Below are 13,584 nucleotides of genomic sequence, written 5' to 3'. Positions count from 1 at the left end.
CCGAAGCCGCGCCAAACGGCACCTTAAATCCTTTCTCCAAATGAAGCCAGCTTCCAGCTATGAAACCATGTGAAAAGCCTAGCCAAACGGCACCTAGTTTCCCCGATCCCGAAGGAGTGGAGTAAAACTGATGGATTTCGGCTTTGGTCCCATCGGCTGGCGCGCGTCGACGAGGCTCCCATTGGCCGCTGCGCGTCAGTTTCAACGACCGCCGCCCTATGGCGCTGCGTGTCCGTCCGCGCCCCGGTAACACGAAGCGTCCAAGGTCAGAGCGGGGGAAGAGAGGGCGCGCTGTGCCGTCGACGCAAATACGCTGCAGACTGGGTCCGGACATTTCGCCGAACGCCGTTTCATCGAACGCCGTTTCATCGAACACCGTTTCATCGAACGCCGTTTCATCGAACACCGTTTCATCGAAGCCGTTTCTTCGAACGCCTTTTCATCGAACGCCGTTACAGCCTGCAATATTTTTGCAATTTATTTAGATTTTTATACACGACGTCATCTAATTCTCCCTTTTTTTAAACCACAGTATGCAGTGACGAGATAAGTTCCATCGTGAACATGTCCTGCTTCGAGAAGAAAGCCTCCATGAAACAATGACCCCTCTCCATGTCACATAAAACAATTAAAACTGAGACAAAAAAAAAAAAAAAAAAAAAAAACAGAAAGCACGATGTGCTTTCTGGGAAGCGGCTAGTGTTTTATTGTCTGAAAGCGTGTACCTGTAACCTTGGGTTATGTGAGGATCCGAAAGGATTCTGTCTTCATGGGTGACAGAGTACACCCAGGGCTTTACTATTGTCTGGTGCGGGTTGGCCTTCCCAAGAAAGCGTCCTGAAGATGATTCATAGGCAAAAGGGTCGGTAATAAAGTTGACAGTGAAGGGGAGGTGGTTCCAGTCCAGGTGTAGCCCGAAACCATCTTGGCTGACACTTTGTGCAGCTTTTGTCTCTGTAGAGTTTGAAAACTAAAAAAAAAAAAAAGCAGAAACGTTCAATCTGAGCATAAAGCTGATAATCAGAGAGTATCAATATATTTTATTTTGTGTGCTCTCCTGGCAGAGTATCGTTTTATTATAAGCGTGCTGCCCTGGCAGTTAAATGCTTTTCGTGAACAAACCTTCAACAAAGCGTAAGTGTGCAAACGAGTTGGTGTGAATTGCACATTACCGAAACCCCCGGACAGGAGGGTAAAAAAAACGACACAGACATTCAAAAGTGTTTTAACTGTCGGTCCTTTATTTCCAGTGTCATGTTTTCTGACAGGTACATGAGTATACGTTTCAGTAAGTCGCGTACCCATTTGTTTTTATACCAATGGTTTTTATTTTTAGTAATTTGGCTTCACCCTAAAACAGTTTCACAAGTGACTACCTTAGTCTTAACAAATGTAAGGTAAGACATCTATAAAGCACTGTTATGCCCCAAAACTCAATACAGAGAAATTCGATGAAACGGCCCTTAGCGATTTGATGAAACGGCGTTCGATGAAATGACGTTCGATGAAATGTCCATTCATTCGATGAAACGGCGTTCGATGAAACGGCGTTCGATGAAATGTCCGCTACCCGCTGCAGACAAAATAAAGGAGCAAACGAGCGGCTTGCATGCTTTCGCATTCACAACTCATAAAAGTGCTTAAATGTACCTCAAACCGTTTTTTTTTTCTTTTTGCCAGGCGATTTATTATGGTGTCAGGAGACTACATAATGAATATTTTGCTAGTGTCACGTATATTTTAATAAAGTAAAAAAAAAAAAACTACTGTATGAAACCGAAGCCGAACCTGGACTGGAGAGGAAGAAGAAATATAAAGAAGGGGAGACATACCGAAATTCACGTGACTGTGCAACTTCTTTTTTTTTTTCAATCAAACGTATTTGCAGCTTTTTAGAAGCCACAGAAAATGAGTATCTAATTTTTTTTGTACATTTCTAGTATTGACTGTGTGCCTTCGATGACCCACGACTTAATGGTGGTTGTATCTAAACCATACGGAAAACGGCACGTGACCACGGAAAGAGAGTGAGCGCGACTCAAACCGGCCGGTTTTCGGACGGAAAGAAAACGAATTTCGAGCCACAAATTGTGTTCCGGGTGGTTGGGCTTTCATATGTCACGTACAGATAAAAACTTTGGCGAGCATAAATACCCCGTCCGTGTCCCTTGAAGGGTGAACGGTGAACGAAGTGTGTTCGTGAAGTTAAGAAACTCCTATTCGGCGAAGCATTCGTCTGCGCACATCAAGACGCTAAGGTCCTTGAAGTCCACGGGGTGGGGTAACATTATCGAATGCCCAACGAGTCATCTAGAGATATTGCTCACTGTCACACTTATATTGGACATAGGTAGTAAGGTCGAAGTTGCCAGCAATTGTGCATCGTTGTGGACGAAATCTTGTTATCAATTCTGGGAATCTTTACTAGTTTCCTACAACCACTCTAAGGGGACGTCTATAAGCTGTTATACGTACTCGATATGTATTTACACTAGTGTATGAGAAGGAAAATGGTCCCTGTTTCAGTTCCCCTCTCTAGTTACTAGTTGGCACCACTTGAGGCGAAATATCTGGAGAACATAGTGCCAAATCTTAACAACTGCCATTGGTATAACCACTGACGAACGTCGGTGACTCGTCATTGAGAAGGCACAAGGCTACGTATGCTTATCTAAGTCACATACTCCTCCACGTTGATCGTAGTGACCACTCCTCCACAGTGGAGTAATCACTCCACCAGATTATTTTTCGGTGTTCAGGTGCCTTGAAGTTTGAATCTGGAGTTACAAAGATACATTTAGATCGAATAATATACTATCGCTCTTTATAAAGTATTAATAAAGTATAAATATAAAAACCGGAAACAAAAGAAGAATCGGAAGTAGGTTACTTACGTGGACTTAAAATATACGGCAGAATATACTTCGATAATACTGGCTGAATTATTTCAACAATCTCTTGACCTTGGATATTTACCCGACGACTGGAAGGGGGGAAACGTGATACCTATACACAAAGCTGGCGATCAACACTGTCCTTTCAATTACCGTCCCATATCGCTAACTATACCATGAAAAATTCTAGAGCATATCATATATTCTCACGTCATCAATTTCTTGGAATCAAATAGTTGTTTTTTCGCCGGCGCAACACGGCTTCGGGAAAACTTTTTTCCGGTGAAATTCAGCTACCAACTTTCACTCACGACCTTCACGTCATCCTTGAACGTGGTTCCCAAACTGATTGCATATTTCTAGATTTTGCCAAAGCATTCGATTAAGTGTCACATAACCTACTACCCTATAAGGTAAGTTCACTAAATGTTGAATCCAGCATAGTTTCTTGGATTTATGATTTCTTAACTAACCGGTCTCAATCTGTGTTCGTAAATGACTCATCCTCACCTTTAGTTTCTGTAACGTCCGGGGTCCCGCAAGTTTCTGCACCGGGTCCTCTCCTTATTCTTATATATATTAACGACTTACCCTCCCGTGTTTCATCCTTAATCAGTTTATTTACCAATATGACTGTGTTATATACCGTAAAGTGACTAATGATTTCAATGTATCTTCTCTCTAATCAGATATTAACCGCGTGCTTGAATGGTCTGATTAATGGAGCATGGAATTTAACACTAGCAAATGTAAGGTAATGAGGGTTTCTCGACATCACAATGACGTCCCAACTTACTACCGATACCTAACTTCTTTACAGCAGGTGTCGTTATACAAATACTTGGGCGTTCATATTTCATCTAACTTGTCTTGGAAAGTTCATATTCAATACATAACAAGCAACGCCAATCGTATGTTAGGATTCATAGAACGAAACTTTCCGTTCGTCCCCGTGACTCCAGAGCTACTTCTCTACAAAACTTTTGTTCGCTTCAAACTGGAAAATACCTCCTCACTTTGGGGCCCCGCTACTGACATATTAACACGTTCAGTTGAAGCAGTTCTAAATAGATCTGTTCGCTTCATACTTCATCATCGCACTGCCAGCGTAACATATATGAAATGTCTTTTGAACCTGCCTAACCTCGCATCACGTAGAGAACTTTCTCGGTGTTTATTTCACAAAGTCTACCATAATACTCATTTGCGTGAAAAGCTTTTAATACCTCCCTTCTACATTCACCGCGTATCGACCAACAACAGACAGGCATCCACCGTATAAAACTTTTCGCAATTCATTCATACCCCGAACTACGCTTTCTTGGAACCTCCTTCCAGCGTCGGTGGTAACTTTATTTGATGACGTCGCTTTTTAAATCTGTCTTAAGAATGTCAACATTGTAGTAACTTATCTTTTATTTTTTTTGTATCTATACCTGCAACCCACTCCCCTCTACAAGGCAACCTCACCCCCCTCCCCCCCCCCCCCCCCTCCCCTGCCGCCTTGGCCTTCTCTAACTAGAAATCAAATGCAGACAATTGTAATTGGTGAGGTGTACTTGAATGATCAAAGCGAACCAGCGAACAGCTCTTTCCTCGTTGTACGAAATAATGCTTCCGGTCGCACGTAGAAAGATGTGTTTGTAACGTAAATCCATTCATAACACGATTCTTCGGAAGAGTGTCTCATGGTCGACACGCTGAAGCCTGAACCGCCTCGATAGCCAACCGGACAAAGAATTCCGCCGCCATCTTGTTGCGTAACGTCCCGAGATAATTCCGACCGCTCGGCTGACAGCCATGACTCAGCTCTAGCGACACGGCAAGAAGGGGGGAAGTAGTAGCAGCAACCGGCCGTACCATCACGCTCCAAGCGCCGACGTCGCCTCGACCAGGCGTCCTCCAACGTCCTTGCAACTCTCCATTCCAGTTCGAGCTTGTCGCTTCTCGCAGGGGCAGCTCCGTGGCTCTGTTCAAGAGAGAGAGATGGGGTGAGGGATCTCAGCTGGAGTAGCGAGTTTCTTTCGCCGTGTTGTTGCTTGCGACACATCAAGGACACAGCGACGACCTCAGATTATCTCTTTCCAACCGGCGTTTCCGGGACACTGCGAGAAAATCACAGCAAGCAGCGCAAGCAGAGACGGCCGGAATAACAAATCAACCCCCCCCCCCCCCCCTCTCCCTCCTCTCTCCCGTGGAGTGAATCCCACCGCGGCGACGTGTGTACCGTTATCTACTCGAGCTGGGCTTCCCTGGTCTCAGGGACACGACCGCTAGCCGCTGTTGAGGACCTCCCCTCATACGGGCCGCCATCAGGCACCCAAAACGGCACGGACGCTGCGTTAGGGACGCCCGCACTATCTCAGTCATGGATCGCAAATGGACCTCCTAATCGCCGATGGCAGCACGCGCAACTTTTGTCGAGGCCCGGAACGAGCGTCCGCATTGCACGATGCTCGGCGTTACAAAAGACATGTCTTGCGGCGGCGGCGGCCATGGACTGGACGTGCACCTTTCATCTGCAGGTTCCGTGCCTTACGTTGTATGAAGATGTTTGCGCTACACTTCCTTCCCGTTGGGCGCGTCGTGACTATTCACGGCGAACGTCGGCTGGTCCTGCGTCGTGCGTGCGTGCACGGGTGAGAGGTGGTTGGTAATGAATATCATCCGGACCATGGGGAGGGGGCGGCCATCTCCAGACTGGCGCTGACCCTTTGGAGGTTTTTTTTGGGGGGAAGTGCGTTTCAATTGGGAACCTTGTTCTCACACGTGTCTACTTCGTTGAAGAAACGTCGACCTGCATTTTTAAGTGACATTTCTTTTTATCTTATTTTTCTTTTTTTTAGTGCCTTTGGTGCTTGCATGACTGATACTGGGGAAACCGCGCATTTGCATGTTTTTCAACGTGGGAAGCGCTCATGGACATACTGTTCTCTCTGTGAACACACTAATTATTTATTTGTTTAAATTCGAGATTTGAAACTTTAAATGATCTGTAAATTGAGTTTCCTTCCTGAGCAAATTGTATGAGCATGCATTGGAAACTTTATTGATTAAGTAAAAGATTACTCCTACGAATCTAGTGCCTGTGAACTTCACTGATAACAGCAATCGCGAAACCAGCTGGTCATGTCGAACTTATACTGTAATATTGAATTTCAGTTCATTGATTGAAAACATGTGTTTTCGCACGAAAATGAGTGTCCTCGTCTATGGGTGCTGTGTCCCGAGACGAGGGAATGGACTGTATGGGGTTGTAAGGTGTAGTGTTCCTCAGTGTCCTTCTGTTTAGGGCGATGACATCATCTGTAGCACCCAAAACATACAGTGCGCGTTCACAAAAAAAAAAAAAAAAAAAAAAAAAATTGCCGGCAACAAAATGTCGCCTTAGCACAATCAACGCCAAGAGCACATGCCGGAGAACTCTCTATCACAACACCCCCCCCCCCCCCCCCCAAAAAAAAAAAAATAAATAAATAAAAAAAATAATAATAATAAATAAATAAAAAAAAATAATTTAGAATAGAATTTTCAAATGTCATCCCCTAAGCCAGTGGTCTCAAACTCATTTCAGTGTGGGGGCCAGATAGCCCACACCGGAAATCTCGAGGGCCAGCGTAAGATGGTGATGGGGGGCGCGGGGGGCCCGGGGGGGGGGGGGGGGGGGTTAGAAGAGTTGAAAGAGAAGAGACCTCGTGCTCTATTCTTTTTGTAAACTCACAGCTTATCCAGTGACATCTTTAGATTTGATTTGTTTACATGACTACTTTGGACCCTAACATGACGTGATAACAATAATTCAAATAACACCGTCCCGCCTATTGGCTGGCATTTTTAATAGAACAAGAGAGAGAGAGAGCACACTGTCGTTTCCGTCGCTCAATTCCCTCAGGAATTAACCAAGCACAACATGTATCCGAAACGAATCAGCTAAGTTGTCAGTTTTGCTTTCCTAACGATTTTTACTACAACACTCTGAACAAATAATACTTGTATTTTAATGGTAATATTATTTGAAGGCGAGAATCCCGAGATCGTAGCTTTATCTCTTGCAGTTCTCGCAGCCGAGATGCATCCTTCAATGAATACGTAGCTCGCGCTTGCAGCCTTGGAATTGTTTTACATTACAAAAAAGCTGGGAAGCAGAAAATAAAGCGAGACAAAGGGCAAATGAACACAGATATGTATAAAGTATGTGAATAGGGGAAATGAGCCGAGCTACGTTTCGAGCGAAAATGAATCGACGAGATGAGACCATTATGGCGCATGTCATTTGTATCGTTCTATAGACTTGGGAAGCGGCGCTCGTGGCCGGTTGCCTGCGGGCCGTATGCGGCCCGCCGGCCGCGTTTTTGAGACCTTTGGCCTAAGCAAAGCGCCCATAAAAGTATATTCTAGTAAGGTGGGGTGGATGACTATGGGAATTCCAGTTCAGTAAGTAAGCAGTCGCTGGACGAGAAACTTTGAGTGGTGGAAGCCGCACTGACAGTACAACGAACAAGCAGAACCGATTTGCGGACGTATGGTGACAAGGAAAGGGAAAAGAATATGCTATGGTAATCTGTAATGTAATGCATTAGATCAGAAGAGTTGGCGCTCATAGCTTTGAACAGCAGAAGGTGTGGTGAAAGAGAGAGAGAGGGAGGGAAGGGGGCGGGGTTAAAGGTTGATTGAAAAGTTTTACACTAATGACCACCTGGCGTTAGCATACTATGAAGGCATGTAAGGCACATCACCGTTCCAAGGACAAATTAGGGCCTCTAAACAACGTATATACGTTCAGACTATCGGCACTCCACTCCTCGATTATCTTGTGTGGCTCCGCCATGTTGGAGATTCGCGTAGGGCGGGCGCTTCGTGTAATCTCGTCCCCAGCCACCTATACGCATATCTGGTATGGGCGACGAAAAAATAATAAAACGTTTCAACCTAAAATAAGGGGGAGCCAAAACGAGAATGTGTGACGGTTACGCTTATATCTTAAGTAAGTGTCTTCTACTTGCGTGGCGACGGCAAAACAATGTTTTCGCCCATGACGACAATTCAAGATGGCGGCGCCCTTGTGTAAATTGTCTATAAAGTGACCTTATTTTCAGAAGTGCGCGCGCCCCATCTGGTGGCCGCTGCGCCAATTATTCCAGTCCGTCATCGTTTTAGGCAGACAATACGAATATGTGTTGGACATGAGGGCTGTGTCACCCATCAGCATGAACTCGGCTGAGCTCGTCACGAGAACGAACGCTTCGTCAGCGTTCGGCAAGTACTCGGATCCAATCACATGCTTCGTGCCCAAGAAATGGCGACATTCGACGTCGCTTGATGTAGTTTTGAAAAGGGTCTATAGGCGATAGTTACCATTTTGAAAATTTGGCTTTCAAAGACCCCTGCCACACGGTAAAATGTAGGAGTATCCACTACAACCCCTTACAAAAAGGATCAATGAGTTTCAATTGAGTTTTTAATGTGTTCCTATAGAGTCAATGGAAACTCAATATAAACTCAACGTCTAATGAGTTAGATCATAATAAACTCACAATCGATCCTATTGCATTTACTCATTAGGAATGCAACTGAGTTTGGCCATTAAGAACTCGTTTACTAAGCAAATCATATACCACGGTCTTGTCCAATCATATGTTGTGTTTGGCGATTTGGTATTGGGCACCGCGCTACCTTACAGAATATTAATACACTTACGAACGTATCGTGCTTTTTTTGTTGTTTTTCACAGATCCGCTTTTCACACGATTTAAGATTTTTAGAATTACAAACATGTATAACTTCCGCCTCCTATAGCTTCATACAGTATTGCAATAAAGAGTGAGCGTAGCCATATTCTCCAAATATCCAACTTACTTAGGAATACAAACATATATCGCACGCGTTAATATGAACAGTAGTATACACCCTTCCCCCCACCCCAACGAACCATGGGCTAGGATTCATCAGGTACACGCTATCATCATTAGTAAGTAAGCACGTTTCATCATGGGGACATTTTTCTCACAATTTGCCATTTGAAGTATTAATGCATATTCTTTCTACAGTGTGAATGTCAGTTATTTGCTATTGCTTTTCAGGTGTGCATTGTTACTGGGTAACAAGAATGTTTGATATTTTGTTAATTTTTGTTTTGTTTTGTACTTTGAGCTAAAAGTACGCCTCTGTATATATTGTTACGAAGAAGACGACGATGACCGTCTTTATCGGGCCGCTGGCGGTGGGGCTCGCTCCAGCGCGAGCTGGAGCGGGCAGTTCGGTTAAAAGATCGAGGCTGAAACGGACCGCTCTTGCCCTTGCTTGCCCCGCGACATTTTTAAGTATGTCCCATCCTGCCTACAATGTCAGCAACGTAAAAAACCAACCCAAGCACCAGCTGGACTCCTGCAACCTCTTACACCACCGCGTTATCAATTCGAACGAGTCGGAATCGATCTCCTGGGACCACTTCCCGCCACTCAAGCTGGTCACCGCTGGATTATTGTGGCGATGGACCATTTATCTCGTTATGCAGAGACTTCCGCTCTCCGCACCGCAGACGCTGAAGACGTTGCTGCTTTTCTTTTAAAACAAGTAATTCTCCGCCACGGCCCTCCCAGGCACCTTATTAGTGACCGTGGAACAGTCTTCCTCTCCCGCGTCATTCAGGAGCTTCTACATCTGTGCCAAACTGTACACAAACCAACAACAGCGTATCATCCCCAAACGAATGGCATGGTTGAACGTTTTAATAGAACAATCGTTGATATGTTGTCTATGTATCTACAGTCAGACCAACAACAATGGGATTCTGTGCTCCCTTTTGTGACCTACGCATATAACACTGCAATCCAAGATACCCAAGGCTATTCTCCATTTCTCCTTCTGCACCATCGTTTTCCAACGACTTTTCTCGACAACCTTCTGCCATATAGTGCTACCGAACAAAAACTCCAACCAACAGTTGCACAACTTGTCTGCCGCGCCGAAGAAGCTCGTCAAATAGCACGATTACGGACAGCCTCTTCTCAACAACGCCAACGTCAACGCTATGACCAGAGCCATCGCGCGGTTTCCTACGCTATTGGAGATCTCGTCTGGGTTTGGACACCGACTCGGCACCAAGGCAAGTGTACCAAGCTTCTTCACCGGTACACCGGGCCCTTCCGCGTCACTCGACGGTTATCAGACCTCACATATCAAGTGACGCTCCACGAACCAACGGCTGACCTTCGCCGGACTTCCATCGACAACGTACATGTCGCCCGCATGAAACCCTACTTGCAACCATTCACACCATAACAGACCCTACTCTGCACTCGCGGTCGAGACGACCGCCGCCACACCGGGGGGGTAATGTTACGAAGAAGACGACGATGACCGTCTTTATCGGGCCGCTGGCGGTGGGGCTCGCTCCAGCGCGAGCTGGAGCGGGCAGTTCGATTAAAAGATCGAGGCTGAAACGGACCGCTCTTGCCCTTGCTCTTGATTTCCATCGTAACAATATATATATATATATATATATATATATATATATATATATATATATCAGTGTGTCGAACCGAAAAAAATACGGGTTCGGTTACGGTTCAGGTTCAGGTAAATTTATTTTGTTCCGGTTCAGTTCCGGTTCGATTAATTCGATCCGCGAACCGGTTCGGAAATTATAAATGACAAATTGCAACATCAAAATAAATTACAAATAAAACATCTGAAATTCGGACTTCATCTAATTGGGTCCGACGCAGTAGCTGTAAAATCCGCGACCTCCTTACAAACCCACTTACAAGTAGAACTCGCTAACTATCCCGCCATCTCGGCGTGTAAGCAATTGAAGGAACAGTGGGGAGGAAATACAGCTTTCTTTATTTGAACTAGCCTTCGGTAACTCAAATTAGACCCTTAAAGAAGTTTTCATTAAACAAGATACGGAATATGAAAAACACTTCACCGAACGCAACGCCAGAAGGACGTAATAGGATAAATGTTAAAATAGAAGAGTTCGCTGTCTCACAAATATGTTAGCTTCTAAGTGCCTATACGAAACCGGATGCATTATTATCAAACTCCACAGCCTTTTCTTTTCTCGTTCCGATGGAAGCAAGCTTCAAGAACTCGCGCATTCTAGAAACGTGTTATGAAATGAGCACACAGCAGCATTTAGGATTTACGAGATTGTAGAAAAATAAAATCCCGTGACGCGATTTTTTTTTTTTTTTTTGCACAGCTTTCTAATTCTATTTCTTCCGTGCAAGCCGCGACCAGGGCAATACTGGTTCCTATGTCAAGATTCATGGATGCTGCGTTTGTCAAGATTCATGGATGCAGTGTTTATATTCCTAAGACTGAGTGGAGAAGAAAAATATGTAAGCGAGGTGTGTGTCAGTTGACGGCACTTAAAAAACAAAAGGCATTGATAGCACATTCATTGTCAACAGCACGTGGCCGAACTGTTTTGACATGAGCCGGTAACCGTTATTTTTTTTTTCCGGTTCAGTTCCGGTTCGGGTTCATCGCGATAACAATATAACGGTTCGGGTTCGGGTTCAGTTCCGAAAAAAATACCGGTTCGGTTCCGGTTTTCGGTTCGGTTCGGTTCCGGTTCGACACCCTGATATATATATATATATATTTTTTTTTTTCTTGTATTGCTGTGCATTACATGCTAACTGCCATCTTGGAGCTGGGGCCTCGTCAAGCTGCACTTGTTGCAGCTTTTTGTCCCAGCTGCCATCTTTCCTGTGGAAGAAAATAAAGTATTGAATTATTGATTTGTGTAACGAAAGGGAAAGTTCGAGTCAGTTTCTCAATGTTGTTTAATACTTCTACCCAATGCTCCAGGCACTCCCTTCTGTATTTTCACAAACTCTTTTACTTCCTAACTATTTTTCCATTGACGCCGCCACTGCCTCTGTAGGGTGGCCGAGGAGGACCATGTCAAGCTGATTTATCGGCTTTTTTCTTCGGCCTCCTCCCATTTTTTTGTCGAATAGGAAATATAATATTTGATTGATTGATTGATTGATTGATTAATATTTTCTTGAATTTACTCATTAAGAATGCAAATGAGTTTGTTAATTAAGAATGCAATATATATATATATATATATATTTATTTACTCATTAATAATGCTATTGAGTTCGCTCATTATGATATATATTATTTTGAATTTCCTCAATTAGATATACAAACAAGTTTTATTGTCAAGAACTCAATATCGATTATTTTGAATTTACTTATTACATTTGCAAATGAGTTTCATCATTAAGAGATCAATATTGATTTTAAGTTTACTCATTAGATATATAAATAAGTTTTGTCGTTCATTATCTTGAGCTTAGTGACCGGACATGTTCTTGAGTTTTATCACTTGACAGACATTTCGTTGCCTAGTCATTCGATTTTATCATTGAGTAGTTGACATCAGCTGGTTTGCGTCCTTTGCTGTTGAGGAACCCGGTCAAGGGCACAGCTGGAAACAACCCAGAGTACACTTATGTATCTCAGAATACACATATTTGCTCGGATTCACTCGTGCAAAAAGTGGAATCCAAAAGTATTGACACCTTCGAGAGCATATAGTGTGCGTTATAATAACTCTAAGGTCACTGACAAGGTGAGAAGAACAGGGAGGAGCTTCACGTACTCGTCTCCCCTCAAGCATGAGTCTGCCCCTCGAAAATGCTCCAACGTCTCGTGCACATCAAGCACGCGCTCGCGCTGTCAAAGCACGGTGGAAGGCACGAAAGACACGCCACGAGCAACTACCGTGCCTCGTCTTTTCCTGAGTGGTGCTATGCAGAGAAGAAACCGAAAAAAAATAATAGCCTATGCCGATGATACGACTTTTCTTATTACTATGTGGTACTGACCCGACCGATATGGTTTCAGAAGCAAATAACTCTTTTAGAAATTTGCAAAGATACATGGACCTAAATGGTATGCAAATAAACCCTAATAAAACTAAATCGATTTTCTTTAGACCCAGAAATAAATTAATTTGTTGGCCAACGTCAGGCACGTAGGCAGAATTTTTTTTTTTTTTTTTGGAGGGGGGGGGGGGGGGGCGCCCATGACAAATTGACGTATGAGGGGGAGGGGGGAGAGGAGGCCCCAGCAAAATTGAAGATTTCGGGGGGGGGGGGGGGGGGGGGCCCATGGGCCACCCCCCTGGCTACGTGCCTGGCCAACATATCTTCATCTAGACAACCAGAAAATAGAAATTGTAAGTGAAGTGAAATCCTTGGGCGCTTATTTTACCGAGCACCTTACATGGGACATTCATGTTAATCACACCCGTACAAAGATAAATAGAATAAACGGGCTGAGAAATAAACATAGATACAGCCTACCATGCAATATAAGAAAAAGAGCTTTACAGTGCTCTTGTTCCTCGCCTAACATATTGTCATCTCATGTGGGGTACAACTACGAAACATAACATACTTAACCTCATATGTGCACAGAAAAAATCAAATAGAATAATAGCAAATCTCGCATGGAATGAGAGCACTGCTAATTATTTTCAGCAGTTAAACATTCTAAATATAACTTTCCTTTACAAACTCAGACTCACGTGCCTTTACAGATCTGCCCAACTCGAAAACGCCTTTAAAACTGAATTTTTTAATCTAAGCAAGCATCTCACAAGTCGTAATACACGACATGCAGAACCCTGGTTTGTGCCAACATCTCGTACAACATATGGACA

Source organism: Ixodes scapularis, unplaced genomic scaffold (genome assembly GCF_016920785.2).
Source record: "Ixodes scapularis isolate PalLabHiFi unplaced genomic scaffold, ASM1692078v2 PGA_scaffold5__190_contigs__length_132052651, whole genome shotgun sequence".
Lineage (NCBI taxonomy): Eukaryota > Metazoa > Arthropoda > Arachnida > Ixodida > Ixodidae > Ixodes > Ixodes scapularis.
The sequence above is the reverse complement of the archived record's forward strand: the minus strand, read 5'-3'. Positions refer to the sequence as shown.